The sequence below is a fragment of the Mauremys reevesii genome, linkage group 2, assembly GCF_016161935.1.
Source record: "Mauremys reevesii isolate NIE-2019 linkage group 2, ASM1616193v1, whole genome shotgun sequence".
Lineage (NCBI taxonomy): Eukaryota > Metazoa > Chordata > Testudines > Geoemydidae > Mauremys > Mauremys reevesii.
In genome coordinates, this window is record NC_052624.1 from 174901805 (window position 1) to 174925477 (window position 23673).

A 23673-nucleotide genomic window follows, 5' to 3' on the forward strand; every position below is an offset into this window, starting at 1 on the left:
TGCTCAGAGGTTTGGAGTGTTATAAGAAATCCCCATGGAAATGGATTAATGGGCAGAATGCAGGTGAGGTGGCCAAAGGTACGTGATAAATGAAATTTAACACTTGGATAACTACACCACATGTGTGTCTGTGCATATTACCCACTGGGACTGCTTCTAAAATGCAAAAATACTCTGCTGCTTCAAACAAATCAATGGGAGCTGAGGACTCTCAGCCTCTCCCAGGAGGCAACCACAGTTAGGCCCGATATTCTTTCTTGCCAAGTTCAAAGAGCGCAAATAAGAACAAATCTAAAATGGTTATGCAGCAGGTAGTCAAGAAAATGAGAGCATCTCTAGCTATATGCAAAAGAAACAGGGACTCCCCCCACCCCACAGGAGCAAATCTCACAAAGCATTCCAAAGGAGTATACTTAATTTAACCCTCTCAGTCTATTTTGCCCAAAATCTTTATTGTTATGGAGGCATCTGAAGGCAAGCGGCCATTTTAACGTCAGAAAGAAGGGCAAGAGGCTGTGTTCTGACCTTTTACAATCTCACAGAATAGTGGATGACTACTTTAATAGGTGGGTATTCTGTTATTTCACAGCTACTCTGGTTTCCTAAGCAAAGGAAACGTTGTGGTCAATACTGGAAGTATAGGCCAAAGATAAATTGGGCACCAGTAAAAATCTTCATTTCCTTCTAAGACGTAAGCTACGTTTGCAAATAAATACCAAACTTCGTGACAAAACAGTCTTCTTAGAATGAATGTAGATTGGATTTGGTTTTGGACAGATGGATGGATTCATATCCAAATAAATATCCCAGAGTCTGCAGAAGATTGCAAACTGCTAGGCAGAGCGAGGAGTTGATTTTTGTTTTCCCTGATCAGAGAAACACAGATCAATTCCCTCACACTGCCTGTTTTCTGTAAACCCCAAATGACTCTGAACCAATTGTTTCTCTTCACTTTCCCCTGAAAGGCGGGAGAAACAAGAGACTTCTCGGTTGCCTTCATAGATGATCTTCCAAACCCAGCTTTTCAGTCATGGTGCCACAGGGGAGTTCATTTTGGAATGGCGTACTATAAGCAAACTGCAAACCATAAACTAATTCCTTGTGCTAACCTGTTCTTCTTATTGCAAGTCTAAAAGTCTTAGATTTTGCATATACACAATTCTAAAGTGTTTTTAATAGTCCTGTTCTTCATTCCTCATAAAGGCAGAATTCCTATTGGTTTCAATGGGAGCTTTGTTTGAGTCAGGACAGCAGGGCTGGACCGGAAAAATTGAGAAGCAGAGACTTGCACTCCCTCACAAATGCAGGTCTTTTCATGGATTCCATTGGCTGACATTTGATTGATGGCTTTCCTGCATTTAAATATAACAATTTATGCAATATCTTAAAACTGGGAATCTATCACATGCTATTTTGCCATAAAATTTAAATACAGGAGACATGATTGTTAATTGCACTAAGGCCCCTTTACATCAGCACTCTGAAAAAATCCTCTGCAGCTACAAAGGGTTTCCTGAGCTAATTTAAAACTGACTCTAGGCTGCCCCTGCTCCTAGCCCCTGGTGTTAGGGAAGGGAGGAAGCAAGCTAAAGGTGGGAAAGGTAGATGACCAGAGCAAACTGTACTACAGCTATTCCTGGCTTCCCAGGCCGCACAGGGAGTCATGGGAAGAAGCGCATAAATTAGAACTGCCCTGAAGCTGCTTTAATTTGTATCCATAGAATATGCAGAACACAAAAGGTGGCTTAAAATCGGCTTTGCCTACCCACTGTGTTCCTGCCCCAAGCACAGTAACTGTGTAACTAAGAACTGGGCCCAGGTTGGCTAGATTATGGCTAGTTCAATCAAGTGCTCTAGATATATACAACATAGCATAAAAAGCCCTGCAATCTAAGCAGGATTAAATAGAGTTAGTTAAAATCAGAACGGCAAACCCATTTTCAGGGTAACGTCTCTCCCTGTTTTAGCTGGCCGATTTCTGCAGTTATTTGTGCAAGTAAACAAAGCCAAGCTATACAGTAGTAAATAAATAGGTTCCATGAATTAATTTTTACTGGAATACTGACCAGCTCCCATGAAACCTGCCAGAACCTATAAATAAAAATAAAATTTTAAATCTATTCCTGGTGTTTTTTCATTGTAAGTTATGATCTCTGCAGTTTGTACTAAATAATCAATATTAGTTAAAATTTTCTATTCTCTCCAGAGAATAGTGTGCTCAGGGTTTTATAATGAAATATCATAATGTTCACTAGGTTTATATATCATACATACATTGTAAAATAAACATCTGACGGCAGTCATGATTGAATCTCAACTCCATAAAAAGTCAAGGATTTTCCATTTGCTCTTTAGAAAGCTCAGGCAATATTTATTCTTTCCTAAACTTTAGGGCCTTCTGAATACGTCTCTTCCTTGGGATTACACTGCATTCTCTGCTAGTCCTCCACGTTTCCGTATCTCACTTTGCATGAAACACAATAATTTAAAATAGCAAACTTAAGTTAATTGCCATAGACAAGTGTTAATAGATTTTAATAACGCTTTATTAGAATTTATGCAAATTGGGCTGCACTGAGATTCTGAATAAAATCCTCACTGTTACAGCCATTTTGCGCCTTGTCTTTATATACAGGACGAGAAGAGGAAGCTTTAATGAGTACTTTCTGACAGAATCTGGTGATGGAAATGCTGTTCTTATGAGCAGAAATAGGTGTCAAATATCTTTAAAATTGTGAATTTCATAATTCATTAATTAGCACTGTTGTCTTTTCTCAGGTTTTTGGTTTTTTTTTAAACTCCACAGCCCACCTGTGCCACAACAACTTGTTTTCTGCATATAAAAGCCAGGGCTGGCGTTGAGGGGTGGCAAGCAGGGCAATTGCCTGGGGCCCCACGCCACAGGGGCTCCCACGAAGCTACGTTGCTCAGGCTTTAGCCTCAGACCTGTGTGGCCAGGCTCAGGGCCCCGGGCTTCAGCCCTATGTGATGGGACTTTGGCTTTCTGCCCTGGGCACCAGCGAGTCTAATGCTGGCCCTGCTTGGCGGACCCCCTGAAACCTGCTTGTGGCCCCCAAGGTGGTTGAGAACCACTGAGCTACAACGTAACTCCTCACTGATGTCAATGGATGATACACATATGAATTGAGAACAGCAAATGGCTCTATATGTAAATCATAAAAGTTAGAGAAGGGAAAGACCCTTTAGATTATCTAATCCATATCTCACATACTGTTATATCTGGGAAACAGGGAGGAGGTCAAGGACAGAACAACTTCAAACCTTAACTATGCTTAGCTTTGCTTTTGTCATTTAACTAAGATGCAAATATTCCAAACCAGGGCTCGCTTTGGGTACACACACATCTTCAGGCTCACCATCATTTAAACACACAAACAATAGTGGTCACACGCCCCAGAGCTGTGTGTGTGTGTTGATAGGATTGAGGCCATTTTGCAAATTTACCCCTTAAACTTATTCATGTGCTTTTGTATCTCATTCTTTTTACATATAAATCATATTAACAGAGATTTGTTATGTTACCATGATCTAGAAAGATAACATTACTTTAGCTCTTGGAAATGACTAACCAAAATATTTTTTGTTTATGGCAGGTTGCATTTTAGGGCTCAGATCAATATCAGTGGAACCATTCTATCACATATACTACCTAAAATATTTCATGTTGTGTTCTATCAGGTCACTAAGCCCTGCCAAAGGAATAAGGCATTAAATGATTTCCCCATTTAAAAATGCAGAAACCAAGAAACAGAAAGTTTAAGGTGACTTACTCAATGTCACAAAACTCCCATTGACTTCAGTGGGGGACAGAATTTCACCCAAAGTCTTTTCCAGAGCCAGGAATAGATCTCTCATCCCCTGATTCCCACTCCTGACCTATAGTCACAAAATTACCCCTCCTATATCACCACAATACAAGTCAATGGGACTTTTCAGATTCATCAATAACATGAAATGGACATCATGGGCAGTGGGCATAAAAGAATGTGAAGCAGCTACACTTCATAATGTGGGTCACTTTTTTTTCAAAAGTTAACTACTGTACTCTATCTTGGACAATTTATTAGACAAAAACAACAGAATCCTAGCACATGTACCCATACATAACTATGAAGCGGCACTTTTGATTTTACGTTACAATGGGCAGAACAAATCTTAAGCCAACAGAATATTGGTTTTTAACCACTAAGAGACGGGTTTTCAGAAGTACAAAGGGACATTAAGTACCCAGTTAATAGAAGTTGGATGCCTATTATCTCTCTGTGCCTTTGAAAATCTCCTATGTGTTTTAAACTAGATTTAGGATCTATTTAAGAATCTAGCCAACACTGCCATTGATTTCAAGGTGTATTGGATCAGGCCCTTAATGTTCATAATTAATTCCTAGTATAACTTCATTGAAGTCAGTAGAGATGTAAGCCTTACAAAAATGGTGTGTGGGTTGACAACATGGAACCCTTAAATAAATAAATAAATAAATAAATAAATAAATAAATAAAAGGGCTTTCAAATGGAAATCGTGACTAACCCTTACTTATAATTAATCCCAGATATTCTCAAAGACCTTCCTTTACCTTCAAATGAAACTAATTACTAGTGTTTCTCGCTTGTAGTTTTTCACTGTGCTGCAGAACAGCAGCAGCTGGGCTGTCTTTTTCTATTTACTCGTAAAGGGCTTTCAGTAAATCTGTTTTGAATTCTGTTAGCCCCACCCTCTCCCCCCTCAAAAAATTCATTCAAGAATTACAGGCTAGTAAAGTGATTTATAACAGCACACAGCATGGTGCAGAACACACTCTGGCAGGTGAGTGAATTGCTCCAGCCTTCCTCAGATGTGATCAGGTGTGAACAAGTAGCAAATCTTGTTTTACCCAGAGTGCTGAGTGGGAGAAGTGGCCAGTGACTGCTTTACCTCACAAACATTGCCTGCCAGAGCAGGATTGCTTTGGACATACCAAGGAATTGCATACACTCCATATTGCCCATGTTGCAGATAACAGTTGGAGAACTAACCATGTCCCCTTGTTATGGCCATCACATGCCCACCCAGCATGGGAGCAGGTCTGCTATCCTAATGCTTCTTTGAGTGTTGAGTTGAAATCTAGTACATGCTAGTACATGATGGGGGAGAAATAGGGACAGAAGATCCTTATCCTAAAGAGTCAAACCCCACTGATGCACCCAGGCAGTATTGCACAGGAGCTAGTCCATAGTGTTCTCTGATTCTAACAATATATGTACAGGAACTTGTGAGTTATGGGAACCTCTAACTAGCTAACTTGGTGTTTCTTATTTGTGATCTAAACGCTTGCTTTCAGTATTGTGATGCAGTAACTTCCTGGATTAGTGTAGAGCAGTCATAAATGTGACAGAAAACACAGGTTACCAATGTTGCCAGCTCTCACAATTTTAACCTGAGTCTCATGATATGTGGTATTTTCCCAGCTGCCCTGGCTACGTGATGATGTCAGAATCTCATCTTTCATTTCAAAAACAAAACAAAAACAAAAAACTGTTTCTAGTCTAAATGGTTATGAAGGAAAGCTTCAAAACATGAAGCTTAAAGGCAAGGCCTCCCAATAATTTAAACAGCACTGGAGGCAAAAGTTATGGCAGCCTCCCTAGGCTGCTTTTGGTCACAGTGCTGGCCAGCATCTCCCCAGTACTGTGTGCTCCAGCATTGCCCCAACATGCCCCCAACCCACCCCACCTCTGACACATTTCTTCCTCCCCCATCATGTCCTTATGTTAGGGCTTATGAGGGATGTGCAGGGGCTGGAGGAGTCCTTGGAAGGCAGTCTAATAGCGGTCTCCCACAGTTCCTGTGCTGAGTGAATTCTCGCCCAGTCAAAATCACATTTAGGCCAGGTATAGAAGTTAGAGCAGGAGTTTTATCATTATTATTAAAAGCAGAGATTTTGGTTACTGATAGAGAAAATAGGGGAGGAGGCAGAAACCTGCTTCTGCCAGCATATTCTAGGTCATAAATATTCCTGCTAACTTGTGCTGTAGCTTAGCAGATTCTTCCTTTCATTGGATAACAGTAGTTTGTGTATTTTCTTTTCTGTTTCGCTTGTAAAATAAAGAAGACATTTATATAACCCTTGCCTGGGTTCTTGATGGGATATTTCAACAGCTCACAGAGCAAGGTTTATGAGAGAAACTGAAGACAGTTTTACAGTGGCAACTCAGCAGTTGTCTTAAAATACCTAAATAACTGAGCTGGTTGGAACATTTGGACAAGTGCAACATTTTGATAATAAATAGAAAATCAAATTAACATTTTTTTCTTTAATATATCTCCCCGTTGTTGGCCAGCTCTTTTAAATAAGTTCTTGCTGTTGAATATTGACAGTAATCAAGGGATTTCAATTATAATGAAGTACAATTGAAACACAGGAGAATCTCTGTTTCTTAGACATAAAACTGGTAAGTTTTGAAGGTCCATCACTGTATGTTAGGAAATAGAGCTATTGGGCCAGATTTTCAATGGAGCTCTGCATCCATGATTGTTTGAGTGCTGAGCCCTTCTGAAAACTCTGACCTAAAATGTTTATTTCATTCACCCATACCTACAATTTGCGCTCTCTCAGGGGCTAGTGGAGCCCTTTCTTGATGAAAGTTTTTTACAGTTCAGTCAGCCGAGTCAGCATGCCAAGAAAAAAACAAAATCTTTGCAAACTGGATCTTGCAAAATGCTGTACGTATTTTTAGTATGCGAATGATCTCGCATTTATGGCATGCTTTTCATCGCAAATGCTCCCCATGGACTTTACAAACCTAGGCCCTGATCCTACAAACTGGTCTGTGAAGGACCTCTGTCTCCCTGCAAAGCCCTACTGAAGCCATTGGAAGTCCAAAACAAGTGTAAGTCTCTCCATGTGCAACGGCTTGCAGGATCAAAATCTTAAATTGATTTACAACAGGGTACCCAGATCACTTACATATCAATAAAATACACTGAAAGGAAGTTCAGCAACACTACCCAACAGGCTCTACAGAGATGAATTTTAATGAGAGCAAAGTACTCTGAAAAATGACTCTGGAAAAATAACTTCTTATGCAGCAGATTTGTGTTCTGAGTACAAACTTACGACTTTAAGAATTAAAATAAGTGTTTGCAGCTTTTTGCTCCAGTTTGCTCTGCACAGCCAACACAGCTAAAAAAGAATGAGCTGGATTCCATTCCAGATTATGAGTTGTCAATAGAATTGTTCACTAACTTCCAGCCAGTTATACCTGTGCAAACCCATTGAAGGGAACAGGGCTGCACAAGTGCTACTGAAGGTGTGATCTGAAAATAATGGGTGTATGCTGGTGTAATATGGAGATATGTAATAAGTATGCTGGTGAACCAGCTGAGCAGCGAACAGCAGAGAGGCAAACAGAAGGAGTTTGCCTGGGATCCCTCTGAGCAGAGGTACGCTAAGTGCTGCAGTAGGGGGACTGCGCTGGTGAGTAGCTGAGTGTCTGTTGGGGGGGCAGTTTGGCAGTTTGACTGTGTGCTTGATTGTTTGATTGCTTGTTTGACCAGTTTGATTTGGGAGTGCTTTGTTCCAGCTGGGCCTGACTGTTATAAAAAGGCAGTCAGCTGTGAACCAGCTGAGCAGCGAACAGCAGAGAGGCAAACAGAAGGAGTTTGCCTGGGAGTTCGCCTGGAGAGAGCTCTTAGAAGGAATAGACCATGGATGCTGAGCGATCTGCCATCGTGACCTGCACAGGATGCGCCATGTTTGTCTTCCTTCCACAGGATAGAAGCGACTTTGTCTGTACAAAGTGCAAGCTGATCTCCATATTGGAGGAGAAGATTCAAGGTCTGGAGAAACGGATATCAACCCTGCGTTCCATAAAAGAAAACAAGGATTTCCTGGATAGACGTCAGGATCAGCTTCAGTGGGCACAATGTTCTGAAGATTCAGAGCAGGCTACACAGCGGGGACAGAAGGCCAGTGAGGATAACTGGCGGCATGTGACATCCAGAAGAGGAAAGAGTACCAGAAACACAGATACAAGTGAGCAACCGTTTTCGTGTTCTCTCCGCAGGTACTAGTGCAGAGAGTGGAGTGGATGATACATCTGAGGGAACAGAGCAGAAGGAGACTCCACTGATTGGAAGGCATGAGATGCGCCGTCCTAGGGATGGGGGTTCCACGACCACCACTCCCAGGAGGAGGAGGAGGGTGGTGGTGGTCGGGGACTCTCTCCTCAGGGGGACTGAGTCATCTATCTGCCGCCCTGACCGGGAAAACCGAGAGGTGTGCTGCTTGCCAGGGGCTAGGATTCACGATGTGATGGAGAGACTGCCGAGACTCATCAAGCCCTCGGATCGCTACCCCTTCCTGCTTCTCCACGTGGGCACCAATGATACTGCCAAGAATGACCTTGAGCGTATCACTGCAGACTACGTGGCTCTGGGAAGAAGGATAAAGGAGTTTGAGGCGCAAGTGGTGTTCTCGTCTATCCTCCCTGTGGCAGGAAAAGGCCAGGGTAGAGACCGTCGAATCGTGGAAATCAACAAATGGCTATGCAGATGGTGTCGGAGAGAAGGGTTTGGATTCTTTGACAATGGGATGGTCTTCCAAGAAGAAGGATTGCTAGGCAGAGACGGGATCCACCTCACGAAGAGCGGGAAGAGCATCTTTGCAAGCAGGCTGGCTAACCTAGTGAGGAGGGCTTTAAACTAGGTTCACCGGGGGAAGGAGACCAAAGCCCCGAGGTAAGTGGGGAAGTGGGATACCGGGAGGAAGCACAAGCAGGAGACTGCAAGAGGGGAGGACTCCTGTCTCAGACCGAGAAAGCGGGACAATCAGCGAGTTATCTTAAGTGCCTATACACAAATGCAAGAAGCCTGGGGAACAAGCAGGGAGAACTAGAAGTCCTGGCACAGTCAGGGAATTATGATGTAATTGGAATAACAGAGACTTGGTGGGATAACTCACATGATTGGAGTACTGTCATGGATGGATATAAACTGTTCAGGAAGGACAGGCAGGGCAGAAAAGGTGGGGGAGTTGCGTTGTATGTAAGAGAGCAGTATGACTGCTCAGAGCTCCGGTATGAAACTGCAGAAAAACCTGAGAGTCTCTGGATTAAATTTAGAAGTATGAACAACAAGGGTAATGTTCTGGTGGGAGTCTGCTACAGAACACCGGACCAGGGGGATGAGGTGGACGAGGCTTTCTTCCAGCAACTAACAGAAGTTGCTAGATCACAGGCCCTGGTTCTCATGGGTGACTTTAATCACCCTGATATCTGCTGGGAGAGCAATACAGCGGTGCACAGACAATCCAGGAAGTTTCTGGAAAATGTAGGGGACAATTTCCTGGTGCAAGTGCTGGAGGAACCAACTAGGGGAAAAGCTCTTCTTGACCTGCTGCTCACAAACAGGGAAGAAATAGTAGAGGAAGCAATAGTGGATGGGAACCTGGGAGGCAGTGACCATGAGATGGTCGAGTTCAGGATCCTGACACAAGGAAGAAAGGAGAGCAGTAGAACAGAGACCCTGGACTTCAGAAAAGCAGACTTTGACTCCCTCAGGGAACTGATGGGCAAGGTCCCCTGGGAGAATAACATGACGGGGAAAGGAGTCGAGGAAAGCTGGCTGTATTTTAAAGAATCCTTATTGAGGTTGCAGGAACAAACCATCCCGATGTGTAGGAAGAAAAGTAAATATGGCAGGAGACCAGCTTGGCTTAACAGTGAAATCCTTGCTCGTCTTAAACACAAAAAACAGCTTACAAGAAGTGGAAGATTGGACAAATAACCAGGGAGGAGTATAAAAATATTGCTCAGGCATGCAGGAGTGAAATTAGGAAGGCAAAATCACACTTGGAGTTGCAGCTAGCCGGTGATGTTAGGAGTAACAAGAAGGGTTTCTTCAGGTATGTCAGCAACAGGAAGAAAGTCAAGGAAAGTGTGGGCCCCTTGCTGAATGAGGGAGGGAACCTAGTGACGGAGGATGTGGAGAAAGCTAGTGTACTCAATGCTTTTTTCGCCTCTGTCTTCACAGACAAGGTCAGCTCCCAGACAGCTGCACTCTGCAGCACGGTATGGGGAGGAGGTGACCAGCTCTCTGTGGAGAAAGAAGTAGTTCAGGACTATTTAGGAAAGCTGGACGAGCACAAGTCCATGGGGCCGGATGCGCTGCATCCGAGGGTGCTAAAGGAGTTGGCCAATGAGATTGCAGAGCCATTGGCCATTATCTTTGAAAAATCATGGCGATCGGGGGAGGTCCCAGACGACTGGAAAAAAGCTAATGTAGTGCCCATCTTTAAAAAAGGGAAGAAGGAAGATCCAGGGAACTACAGGCCAGTCAGTCTCACCTCAGTCCCTGGAAAAATCATGGAACAGGTCCTCAAGGAATCAATCCTGAACCACTTAAAGGAGGGGAAAGTGATCAGGAACAGTCAGCATGGATTCACCAAGGGCAAGTCATGCCTGACTAACCTAATTGCCTCCTATGATGAGATAACCGGCTCTGTGGATGAGGGGAAAGCAGTGGATGTGCTATTTCTGGACTTTAGCAAAGCTTTTGATACAGTCTCCCACAGTATTCTTGCCAGCAAGTTAAAGAAGTCTGGGCTGGATGAATGGACGGTAAGGTGGATAGAAAACTGGCTAGATGGTCGGGCTCAATGGGTAGTGATCAATGGTTCCATGTCTAGTTGGCAGCCGGTATCAAGTGGAGTGCCCCAAGGGTCGGTGCTGGGGCCGGTTTTATTCAATATCTTCATTAACGATCTGGAGGATGGTGTGGACTGCACCCTTAGCAAGTTTGCAGATGACACTAAACTGGGAGGAGTGGTTGATACGCTGGAGGGTAGGGATAGGATACAGAGGGACCTAGACAAATTAGAGGATTGGGCCAAAAGAAATATGATGAGGTTCAACAAGGACAAGTGCAGAGTCCTGCACTTAGGACGGAAGAATCCCATGCACTGTTACAGACTAGGGACCAAATGGCTGGGCAGCAGTTCTGCAGAAAAGGACCTAGGGGTTACGGTGGACGAAAAGCTGAATATGAGTCAACAGTGTGCCCTTGTTGCCAAGAAGGCTAATGGCATTTTGGGTTGTATAAGTAGGGGCATTTCCAGCAGATCGAGGGATGTGATTATTCCCCTCTACTCAGCACTGGTGAGGCCTCATTTGGAGTACTGTGTCCAGTTTTGGGCCCCACACTACAAGAAGGATGTGGATAAATTGGAGAGAGTCCAGCGGAGGGCAACAAAAATGATTAGGGGGCTGGAGCACATGACTTATGAGGAGAGGCTGAGGGAACTGGGATTGTTTAGTCTGCAGAAGAGAAGAATAAGGGAGGATTTGATAGCTGCTTTCAACTACCTGAAAGGGGGGTCCAAAGAGGATGGATCTAGACTGTTCTCAGTGGTAGAAGATGACAGAACAAGGAGTAATGGTCTCAAGTTGCAGAGGGGGAGGTTTAGGTTGGACATTAGGAAAAACTTTTTCACTAGTAGGGTGGTGAAGAACTGGAATGGGTTACCTAGGGAGGTGGTGGAATCTCCTTCCTTAGAGGTTTTTAAGGTCAGGCTTGACAAAGCCCTGGCTGGGATGATTTAGTTGGGTTTGGTCCTGCTTTGAGCAGGGGGTTGGACTAGATGACCTCCTGAGGTCCCTTCCAACCCTGAGATTCTATGATTCTATGTGTAAATGGACATTTATTAATGGCCAGTATATGCAAAATGGAAAGAAATCAGTCTGACTCTCAGAGCCCATCCCGATTTTACATAGTTGGTTAGAAACAGTGGGCTTAATTCTGCTCTCACACCAGTTTTAAACCAATGTAACGCCACCTATTAGGTTACTCCTGATTGGACTAACCAGACAGCAAATGTAAAAAATTGTGACACATGGGGGAGGGGTATAGTTGCTTATATAAGACAAAGCCCATAATATCAGGACATTCCCGATAATATTGGGACATCTCACCACCCTACTCCTGCTTTATCCTGGTGTAGACCCAATTATCTGTTTACTAGCAAACTTGATCACAGTTTGTCTGGAAATCAGAGAGACACAGTAATCAGGAGTTTCCATAGTGTCATTTTTACAGTTGCTTTTCTGAGCAGGACCATGCTTTTACGCACACAAAATCTATATTCAGAAAAAGAAAAAAACTAGAAAAGATTGATCATTGAGAGAGAGATGGTCAGTGCAGAATATGATTGTGGGAAAGAAATGCCTATATCAATAAAATGCTGGTGTAACAATCTGAGAAAGACAGTTCTAAATGATTGTATCTTCCTTTGTGAGACAAACTTTGAAATGCTCTGTGATCCATGACTGTGCGAAAGAACCCATTTCTTTTTGGTTCCTGCTTCCTTTTTCAGAATGTGATAACCATCAACAAAAATAGCAAAAATTAGAATTGTAAAATAGCCACTCTACACTCTCTCAGTTCCTAAAGCCAACTTGAAAAAAAAAAGTGTGTTACTCTACTAAAAGGATTGGCTGAAATAATTAACATTCACATTTTATGTGCTAGTTTATAAAATTCTTGCTTATCATTTCACTCCATTTTGTGATGAAGGCTTCATAATTAAAAGCACATAGAATACTGCATTGTGAAATGTGATTTGATTATTTTGTTCTCTCATTATCTTTGACCAAAGTGTACAGCTCTCTAAGAGCCACTGCTCCCATCCCCTTGCCCACCATGTCGGCCTTATTGTCAAACCACAGACCCCAAATTACAGACTGGGGACCAAATGTCTTTACTTCATTGGAACTTTGATCTCCAATTGCAACTAGCCTAGTAGGATAATAGTTACATTTGAGGTCATTATAAGGTCTCAAAGAAATGACTACCAGATAACTTATAAGTAATAGGCATAAATTGTACTCTGGATCTGGATGGAGGATTGTAGTAGTGTACAACATGAGCTGATGTGAGATCAATTTTTTTTATTATTATTATTATTTTGCTGATCTAGTAAACATTTACTTCTAATTTATTTATAGTAATAAAATAATAAACAAAATAATAATCAAAGATAATGTCCACATTTCCACACCAGCCACAATTCCCGGTGCATGTTTTTTAAGAAGTGGGGAAATTACAGTTCAGATAGATTTGTATTGATCAAAGTAAACATCTTTCTTACTTGTTATATACACCCTCCTTGATAGCTTAGGATATTAAAAGCACCCCTCTTCCACTCTCTATCCCATGCTCTTTTCCATTCCCATCCCAAAATGCAGAGGCTGAAGGCTGAAAGGTTTCAGAAAGAAATGGTGAGACTTGGCACATGTAAATTTTACTGCCTGACTTCACTGTCACCGATTACAGCTGACGGAGAGTTAATAAAAGAGCAAAGCTAGCTGTCAGAGCAGATTAGTGTGAGCAAAGGACAAGACAAAGGAATAATGCCATCGTTATTATTTATGGTCATTAACTGGGTTGAATTCACTCCTACAGCATCCTACCTGGGCAGTAAAAATGATCATCTAATCACAAAATCTTGCGTTTATATTCAAAATAGTATAATTGTGTCTGTGTTGGCTTGCAGCCTGCTATGAAGAATTTGTTTCAGGAACTAACCAGGGTGGATACCACATACCTAGCTAACATGCATGTGAAGGCTGTCACTGGAATTTTGACGATGAAGAATATCTGTTCCCTGTACAAATCTCGTCTTGCATACCAACTTGTAATTTATCTTCTTTTTTTTGTACTTTCCGTGATGAAATTGCACCCTTCCTCTGGGCACATGATTACTGAATCCAGTTGCCACCCATGCTGAAGATATAGATTTGGAGGGAGGAAAGGTCCTTGGGAATCACAGACAATTTAGTGGTCTCCTCCTATACACTACTGTTCACTAATAAGGGTAGTAGCTGTAGGTCCTGCTCTCCCAGGTAATTGTGGGGTTTGGTTTGGTTTTTTTAAAGAAACATGATCTATTGACTCATTAAATTACTACAATTTGTTTACATTGGGCTACATCTGAAATCAAACCAAAAATTGAAGCTGGTGTCACCACATCTGTAGTCGTCTTAGGGTGGCATCTTGTATATGACCCTGGTGCTCTGGGATCTGCTTACTGGTTTCTGGGAGGAGTTTAAGAGTTTGACTTTTGACCTATAACATCCTAACCGGCTTTGGACCTGTCAGTAGTGTTAAATTTGTGCCAGGACCTGCCAGGGCTGAGCCCCAGCACCTCTAGGCTTGGCAGTTCATAGCCCCAGCACCTCTGGGCTTGCAGATTCAGTTATGAATGTAAAAAAATTGCTTGAGCCCTGGCACCCCTTTCGTTACAAATTAAGCACTGCCTGTCAATGTGAGAAACTTGTGACCTGCCAATGTGAGAAGCTGCCTCTCCTTTCCTTGCACCATACCGCAGAAGCTGTAGTCAGAAAAGGCAGTCAAACTCAGGTTCCCCAAATGTGAAGGAGGGAGTTTCTGGCTTGTCATCTTCAGTGATGGGCCCTTGACTTTGGCATTCTTTCCTTGACCATAGGTCTTCCACGTATGTTACAAAGCCCATCATTTTCTCAGCTCTTTGGGGAATGGGGGAGTGTGATGGAGTACTTCTTACATATTGTTCAATGTGGTTGATCTCTCTGGTTGATTATTTCCTGATTTTAGAGAAGTGGCTGGTTTTTTTAATGTCAATGTATATTTTATGTTTATAGCAAAGGGATCTACAGCATCAAATCGGCACTTTTATTCTGTTATATATCTAAATAAATGAGCCCACATAAGCCTAGACCTATCCATTGTCACACAGGCTGCCATGCAGAAGAATTATAACAGCCCCCTCATGTGCTCAGAGCACAGAGTGAAGAATCCGGAGCAGGTACATGAATGGGTGGTGTTCCTCTACATGAATTCCCTTCAACACCAGCTGCAGTAGTCTGCAACTTGCTCCTGAGAAGATAGTTTGAGTGGCTTCTTTTGTTAGTTTGTTTTGCTTTCTGGGGCACATCTCCTCAATATTATAAATAAATCAGCCTGCTGAAAAACCATCTTGAGTAGTGTACTGAATGGTTGTGAGGGAGGAACCACACAGAGAACATCTGGAGGGTTTGTAAAGAAAAGTCTCTAGTTAACCCCTACTGTTTGTCTCCTCACTAAAACTCATAACTGTGTATCCGAGACAGGTATGAGACAGTCACAAGGAAAGGCTGAGGAATTAGCTCAATACAGCCAGAGTGGCTTGGAGGGCTACACCACAAGTGGCTCAAAAGATATTTTACCACATTATGCCAAAATTGGAAGCTAAACAATGACACTCCCTCCCTACACATTTCTATGAGGTCTAGGCTCAGAGTCAAATCTCTTCATCTTAAATCACTCCTACAGCTTTAGTTCAGAACTGGATCCAAAACCAGAAGGGATCTATCACACAGAAACAACTGAGCTCTGGAGATTTCAGCTTGTTGGAGTCAAAATGATGCAAGAATAACTCATAAGACTTAGCTGCTGTCAAATGTTAATTCTAGCCCTGGTTCAGTCTTCTCTTCCAAAACTAAACTAAACCTAATACCTTCACTAAGCCTAACTGGATTCAAAAACAGTTTCCTCAAGTCATCTCTACTGTACATAAAGTATTATTATTCAAAGTTCATATATTCAAAGACTGCACCTGAATCTCTGCATCCAAACAATAGACTTTGCAGTTATAAATAGCTCCTATCCATGCAAATTGGGTGGATAAGGCCTTCATTTTTTTAAAGGGCCCCAAGACTCCAGACATCTCCTTTTTTAGACTGTGGGGCCTCAGCACCACTGAAAATCAGATTCTGGGTATCTAAATTGGGCACCCAAAATTAGTGGAGAGTTTAAAAAATTTTAGAATAGTGACCAGATTTACAAATGTTTTTAGGCACTAAGAACACTGATAGGCAACTACTGGGATATACAGAAGCACCTGAGTTAGGCTCCTTGATCCCATTGAAATCAATGGGAGTTAGGTACCTATCCTGCTTCCGTACACCTGTAAATCTTAGTAGATGCCTCTCTGCATGTTGAGGTGCCCTCTTTGTAAATCCAGTCCTAGGTGACAGCAGAATTTTCATGCGCAAATCAGATAATTTGAAAATATAATTCTATAAGGATCTATGAATGTCTAACCAGTTTTACAAGTTTCTTAAACTTATAAAAACAAAAGTAAGGAATTAATTTAAAAAAAAGAAAAAACTTTCATGGCCCTGTTGCAATTTTTGTTTTTGGGAATGATGGTTTAAGATATTTACATACAGGAGGAAATGGTTGAATTCATGGAGGCAAACTTCAAGAGCCTAGACATTTCACTTATTTACTTATATATAAAAGTTTGTCTTTATATTGTATGAGTGAACACTATAGAAGCTAGGCAACACATTATTCCAAGGCAGTTAAAGGCCACTGAACAAGATTTGGGAAGACCCGTGATAGCATTCTTGGATCTTTATAAATGTAGTTGGATGCACAGGGGACTTAAATATTCTTATGACCAAGCACATACCATAGGACACCTCAGCAGACATATCAGGCAGTGATGTGTGCATTCCGTGCATGTGTATATGTATGTATAATATAATACACAGACACCAATTTCTCTCATCCTTATGAATAAAAATCAATCCAATGTGCTCTCATTTCAGTGAACTGTCATTTTACTGCCTTTCCAAAGCAAAATCTTAGTATCTGAAGAGTTATCCAAATGGAGAAACACCAGATTAGCCATAACAGTTCTCCTTTTTGCTACAGCTCACTTATTTCCTTCATCAATATTTCTTTTAAATACACATGAGAGTTCAAACTATTTTGTGAAATTATGAAATCAGGACACTTAATCAATACACAGTTTTAAAAATCTCAAAAAACATTAGCAAAATTCAGCATCTGTGCAAACTTTCAAATGGCTAGATGGAGGAGTTTTTTTGTTGTTTTTTTTTTTAATTCTCCCAGGCAAAGACCCAGTAAGTTAAAAATTTGCTCCAGGCTAAAATGTAACAAGTAAGTTATAAACCCCGCAAATCGGAGTTCATAATGGAAACAGCTGCTCAACTCTAACTATAGAGGGTGCAACTATAATAAAAACCACAGGAGTTCACATTAACAATGGCATCCCCTTACGCTCTTTCCTGTTACCTATCCATTAACTGAACCATACTACTTAATGGAAGTAAAAGCTACAGGCTTCTCCCCCATAACAAGGTAGGCAGAATATAGGTGCTAAATAACATATCCCCAAATGTCAGCGTACAGATATCCGTCCCCCAGAGGACTGAAGCTCCAATGTAGATAGAACATCCCACTCCAATGATTTACAGTTAGGGTAACATTCCAGTCCATTCAGAGCAAAACAGTATTGGCAGCTATACTTCATACAGTATATTGAACAAATATTGGGCGTACTCCTATAGCCACTCTGTGCATGGAGCTCTCATTGGACTCCTATACACACAGCGGCTGTAAATAAATACTCGAGAGAGAGAAATGGATAGTGCACCAATCACTGTAGTATCTAGCTGCTGAAGAATCATCCTGTAGAGAAGTGCATGATGAGCTATAAAATATATTGCAGAAAGGGACAATTTTCATTTAAAATGTAGCCATATATGAAAAATAGATTGCAAAGATATTCATGCAGAGGAGGGTATTGTGGCATTTACCCCAGACTCACACTATGAGCGGTGCCCCTGCATATCCAGGTGTTAGCGTCTTGTAGACCAAGTGGAGAAGATACTACCTGAAGACAGTGTGCAGTGTTTATACTTACCAAGCTTTGCACTCACAGATAAAGACCACAGAAGACCCATTTGGAATTTTGGCCCACTCCATCTGCTCCCTTCCTCCATAGCTTGCAATCTACATTAAATTGATTAGATAACAAGTAGAAATGAATCATAAGAGGAAAAGGAAAAACATAAAACTGAAGACAAGGCAAAGCTCTTTGGAGAGGATTATTTACAAAGAATTTGGATCCCTTTGTTCCATTTTGGTACCTTCTGATTGGTGCTTTTATGTTTATTTTTAATGCGACCAGGTACAGGGCCGAGTTATTAGCTCAATGAATTACACTTGTGATGGAAAGCTAGCTAAAAAGTGAACCTGAAGGAGGAGCTTCAAAGTGGAATAGAGATGGTGCATGACATATAGAGAAAAGGGGGCAAGAAAAATGGCACAAAGGAAAATAGAGAAAGGGAGGGTTAAGGAAAGAAGAGTGGGATGAGCCTCCTCTAAAAGATTAAAGGAAAAAGTTGAGATGTAGTGAGGGCCTTGAGATGGATGAACTTGTCATAGTTCATTTAGTGCTAGCAAGTAAGAGACTCTCCTTTATCTCAAGTGGTCAGGGCCTGGGCTCTGATGAAGGATCTGAATTATATCCCCATTGCCACAGTCAATTTCTAAGTGGCCACTTCATACAGCATAGTTACAGGAAAGAAATAAGTGACTACCAATTTGTTACCATGCTCTGCTTCCTTCTTGTCTTTTGCAACTCTCAGGTGAACCATGGTGTTATATTTGCTATCTATGAAAGGAGTTCTGAATGTAGGATCCACTTGGGCAGAACAGAAATAAATGTGTCAAAACATTTTATTTTCTTTTAAATGAACCATGCCTTAGACATTTACAATCCTCTGTTTATGACACTGAAATTATGCTCACATTTACATACCCCAGCATCACAAATAGAGGATTATGATCTCTACATATAAGCAAGCAAGAGAATACTTTTAAATACTTTTAAAAATAGATCTAGCTCATGAATTATGACTGAATAGGGAAAAAAATTAAAGAGTGATTTTGGCATAATCCTATAGCATTTGTGCAACCAAGAGACTGTAAGGGTATCTTAGACCTAATAGGGAGAAGGTCACACAGGAAGAAATGCTCTGTTTGAGTCATCAAGCTAAGGATTCACCACCCCCAAATAGTGATACACTACTAGTTTTTATTAATATTTATATTACAGTGGAGTCAAGAGGTCACAACTGAGATCAGGCCCCATTGTGTGGGGTGCTGTACACGCACATAGTAGGAGACAGTTCTTGCCTTGAGGAGGTGACAAATTAAATAAACAATACACCTTTTTTATTATTTGATACTAGAATTTACTATTCATCGTCGGCTCAAGTAGTACTGTTATATTATACCAGATATAATTTTGTGGCTCATACTTACTCAGTACAAATCTTGACACAAAGTTCCGTGAAAACAGGGTCAGGCCCTCTGTTCCCAGTGACATTAATACAGAACTGATATAAGGCGTTACTCTGATTCACACTGGTATAAATAAGAGCAGATTTTGGCTTCTAGGCACTACTACTCTGACACTGAGGTCACCTTTCTGACTTCTGATTGAGATGATGGAGGAGGAAGGAAGTAACCACCTAAGCTGGACTGCGGTTCCCCCACCCCTTCAACAGCAGTCAGGAACTGAGATACAGTCACGAGTCTTCTCTTCCTCCCCACTCCCAGCTCTACCATATCAGTTATACGGGTTGGGAGAAGACCTAAACACAAGGTTAATTTGTTTATTTGCTTAAATTGGCCTGGATCTGTCCTTTTCCTTCCTAATGAGGCCATGAAGCAGCTCACTAAGTCTGTGCACGTGGGCTGAACAGTGAGCTGACCTGTGCAAAGGAAGGTTGCCTCATTGCAGAAAGCCAGGCTGTTACAGCAGACAGGAGAGAGACAGACACCATCAGCTCCCTTCTGAACATCTTCACAATTCTCCTGAGATGAAGGACTGTGCCCTCTCCCCTTCCTTCCCCACCCCCATGCTTGCCTTCTGTAATGTGCTAGCCTTTCCCTTGGACAGGTCAGTGCACTGTGTAGCCAGCATGCACAGAAGGCAATGTACACAATATAAGCTGGATGGGGTCCTATGACAATGTCATCTGTATTCTAGGCAGGCAGTTCTGGCTGTGGGATTTAAAAAGACAGACTAAACATGTGTGGCTAAATAAGCAGCAGCTCTGGAGAGAAGTCACTTCTGATTTGGTTTATCATGTTGAAGTCAATGCTTTTTTAATTTTTAAGCACATTTGAAGAACCACCGGAAACAATGATCATAACAAAGTTACATTAATTACAGTTTTCAGAGTGGTAGCCATGTTAGTCTGTATCAGCAAAAACAATGAGGAGTCCTTGTGGCATCTTAGAGACTAACAATTGATTTGGGCATAAGCTTTGTGGGCTAGAACCCACTTCATCAGATGCATGAAGTGAAAAATACAGGAGCAGGTATAAATACATGAAAGGATGGGGGTTGCTTTATCAAGAGTGAGGTCAGTCTATTGAGATAAATCAATTAACAGCAGGATACCAAAGGAGGAAAAATAACTTTTGAAGTGGTAAGGGAGTGGCCCATTACAGACAGTTGACAAGAAGGTTTGAGTAACAGTAGGGAGAAATTAGTATTGGGGAAATTAAGTTTAGGTTTTGTAATGACCCAACCACTCCCAGTCTTTATTTAGACCTAATCCGATGGTATCCAGTTTGCAAATTAATTTCAGTCCTGCAGCTTCACATTGGAGTCTGTTTTTGAAGTTTTTTTGTTGAAGAATCGCCACTTTTAGGTCTGTTATTGAGTGACCAGGGAGGTTGAAGTGTTCTTCTACTGGTTTTTGAATGTTATGATTCCTGATATCAGATTTGTGACCATTTATTCTTTTGCATAGAGACTGTCCGATTTTGCCAATGTACATGGCAGAGGGGCATTGCTGGCACATGATGGCATATATCACGTTGGTAGATGTGCAGGTGTACGAGCCCCTGATGGCATGTTTGATGTGATTAGGTCCTATGATGGTGTCCCTTTAATAGATATGTGGACAAAGTTGGCACTGGGGTTAGTAGCAGGGTTTGGTTCCTGGGGTGGTGTTTTTGCTGTGTGGTGTGTAGTTGCTGGTGAGTATTTGCTTCAGGTTGGGGGGCTATCTCTAGGTGAGGACTGGCCTGTCTCCCAAGATCTGTGAGAGTGAGGGATCGTCCTTCAGGAAAGGTTGTAGATCCCTGATGATGCGCTGGAGTGCAAATTAACGGGTAAATACAATATTTTTTCTACCTTTTAAGTGGATCATCTCAACAATAACCAACATTTTTATATTCTAGTTAGCATACACAATGCTAGTCCTCTGTATATGGTTTATTTATCACTCTATACACTGAACCAAGATCTGCTCAAGAGAATTAGGGACTATCATCACTGCTAGTACAGTATTCATCATCAACAGTCTTTATCCCCTTGAATAAATGCAACCAATCAATTTTTTTTAAATGTACTATATTTTAGAGTGGTGTTTTAGCCATGATGGATATTAGGGAGACATGGTGAGTGAGTTCATATCTTTTACTGGACCAACTTCTATTAGTGAGAGAGACAAGCTGTCGAGCTACACAAGTCAGCACCTGAAGAAGAGCTCTGTGTAGCTTGAAAGCTTGTCTCTCTCAGCAACAGAAGTTGGTCTAACAAAAGATTCCTCACCCACCTTGCCTCTCTATATTTTAGACACAGATGTGGTGATTTTCACTACACATACAAAATTATGGAAAAGTAGGAGCCTCACCATAGCTAAAAAGCAGATTCCATTATGTTAAAATATTACTTTTAAGCCCTGACCCAAGCCAGTAAACCTTACAGTAGTCTTATTTTGATAGGAATGATGACTTAGGCCGTATTTCTATTACAGATTTCTGACAGCATAGCTATGTCATCAGGGGTCTGAAGAGGTATGATCCCTGACCAACATAGCTGGGTCAGCAGAAATCCCAAGTGTCGTGCAGCTATACCAGCAATGCTGTGCTTTTACTGGTAGAGCTTGATTTGCTCATGGGGCTGGTTTTACAATACCAGTAACAAACTGTAACTTTGCTGGTATAGCTGCACCCAGGCTGGGAGCACTTTGCTGGTATAGCTTACCGGTATTCCTACAACAGTAATCACTCCTAGTGCAGATCTGACCTTAAGCGCACGTGGCCCAGAAAGCAAAAGGCTGAAATTCTCTAAAGTCAAGATTTTTAAAGACACAAGTGTGAATTAGTCACCTGACTCTCGGAGAGAATGGGGTGCCTAACTGCCCCTTCTGTCTTGGAAATTTCCCTCCCTATAATTGCATTATTTTTCTTTAGATTTAAACCATACAAATGCCATACAAAAAGCTCTGGATGACCTAAAAATTAATTAGACTTGCAATCAATTAATTAGAATGATCATCAGAATGTACGATGGCCATCCAGAAGAAAACAAAAACAAAACAAAAAAAGCGCACCTAAGCCAACCAGTCAAAGCAGCAAAACAGTCCCTTAAAACCCTGTAGGAATAAAACCCCAACACTTTCCAAAAACCCTGCCAAACAAACAGCATTTTCAGCCTTCCCTAAAGGTCATCAGCTTTGGGTTATTTCCTAATCTTGTTTATTTTCTCTTTCTCCCCGAGAAACTGAAAGCCCCATGTCTCCTCCCAAATATAACAGTTACTCTCATCCAGTAAAGAGCAGGAATACCATGCAATTTACATGCCCCATCATAACTCAGCAACACAGTTCCAGTTTCAAAGACTGAACACTAAATACTTGCTGCAGCAAGCTGTGGGTGAATTAACCCACAGTGTAAAAACAAAACAAAATAAACAAAAATCCCCCAAACCTGTATTGTACATTTGAGAAAATCACAACCTGGCCGTAGATATTCTACCAGTGGGGAAAGACTACACTTACCCAAGTGTATTATTCACTCAGCTCTACTATTATTCTATTTTCTATTGTAATGTAACAAATCACAGGGCTTGATTAGCAGAGTTGCTGAGCACCTGGATTTCTCTGGATTGGTCCTATAATGTTCACCTATTAAGACATACATTATAAGGCAAGATAATAAAAGATTCCATGTTTATCTAAGACATACTATGGAATTATGAAGAGGTTGCAAGGAGCCTTTCTGGAGGTAGCTGGCTGGTAGAACTCCAGTCTATATGATTATTTTAATGCTGCTGGCATTTTGCTGTAATACTAATTGTGCATTAAGGTGCCTACATCCACATATATTCATCTTTATTACTATTATTTAAATTGAAATAAACAAATACTCATGTGTATGTACAATTCATGAACCCAGACATTTATTGCAGGGGCAGTGACACCTGTAAGTCAAGGTTACACAAGCTTCCCCATTCTCAAGAATCATTTCAGCCACTTGAATTTTTTTCCACCTGGGGCTGAAATTCAGCAGGTTCATCCTCTGTCCAGGAATAAATTGATTTTGAAAGCCTGAGCAAATGGCACATCTCTTATGCCAAAACCAGCTGGGCAAAAAAATTGTCAAATAATGGAAATACAGGAAATATTGAAATTTTCCAGTTTTTCAACAAAATGGAAATTTCAGGGGGTAAGAGGGGAAGAGGATAATTCTCCAAAAATGAAAAACAAAACAAAACTTTTTGGCTTACAAAATAGGAAATGAATTTTTTCAATTAAAAATGAAATAGCTGAACTAGAAGAATTTTTTTGGTTCTTCATTTTTATTCTAACAGACCTCTAGGTCATTCCATGGAAAAAAGGTTACATTGAAAGAACGTGAAAGTTGCCAGGTGAGTTACTTTACAATCACAAAATTACAGAGTTAAATTGTGCCTGTGCAACCTTAACTCTGACCCCCTTGTGCAAATGTGTGTTAAAGTATAGGGTAAAATTTTCAAAAGC

At 41.3% G+C, this 23673-nt stretch overlaps 1 protein-coding gene across 1 annotated transcript in view; it reads right to left on the reverse strand.

The window, feature by feature from the left end:
- Window positions 1-23673, reverse strand: part of LOC120397306 — a 427598-nt gene that overhangs the window by 288467 nt on the left and 115458 nt on the right. The window contains exon 4 of the mRNA XM_039523006.1: window positions 17748-17836. The gene's annotated coding sequence lies outside the window, so the exon portion shown is untranslated. The remainder of the gene's footprint in view (window positions 1-17747; window positions 17837-23673) is intronic.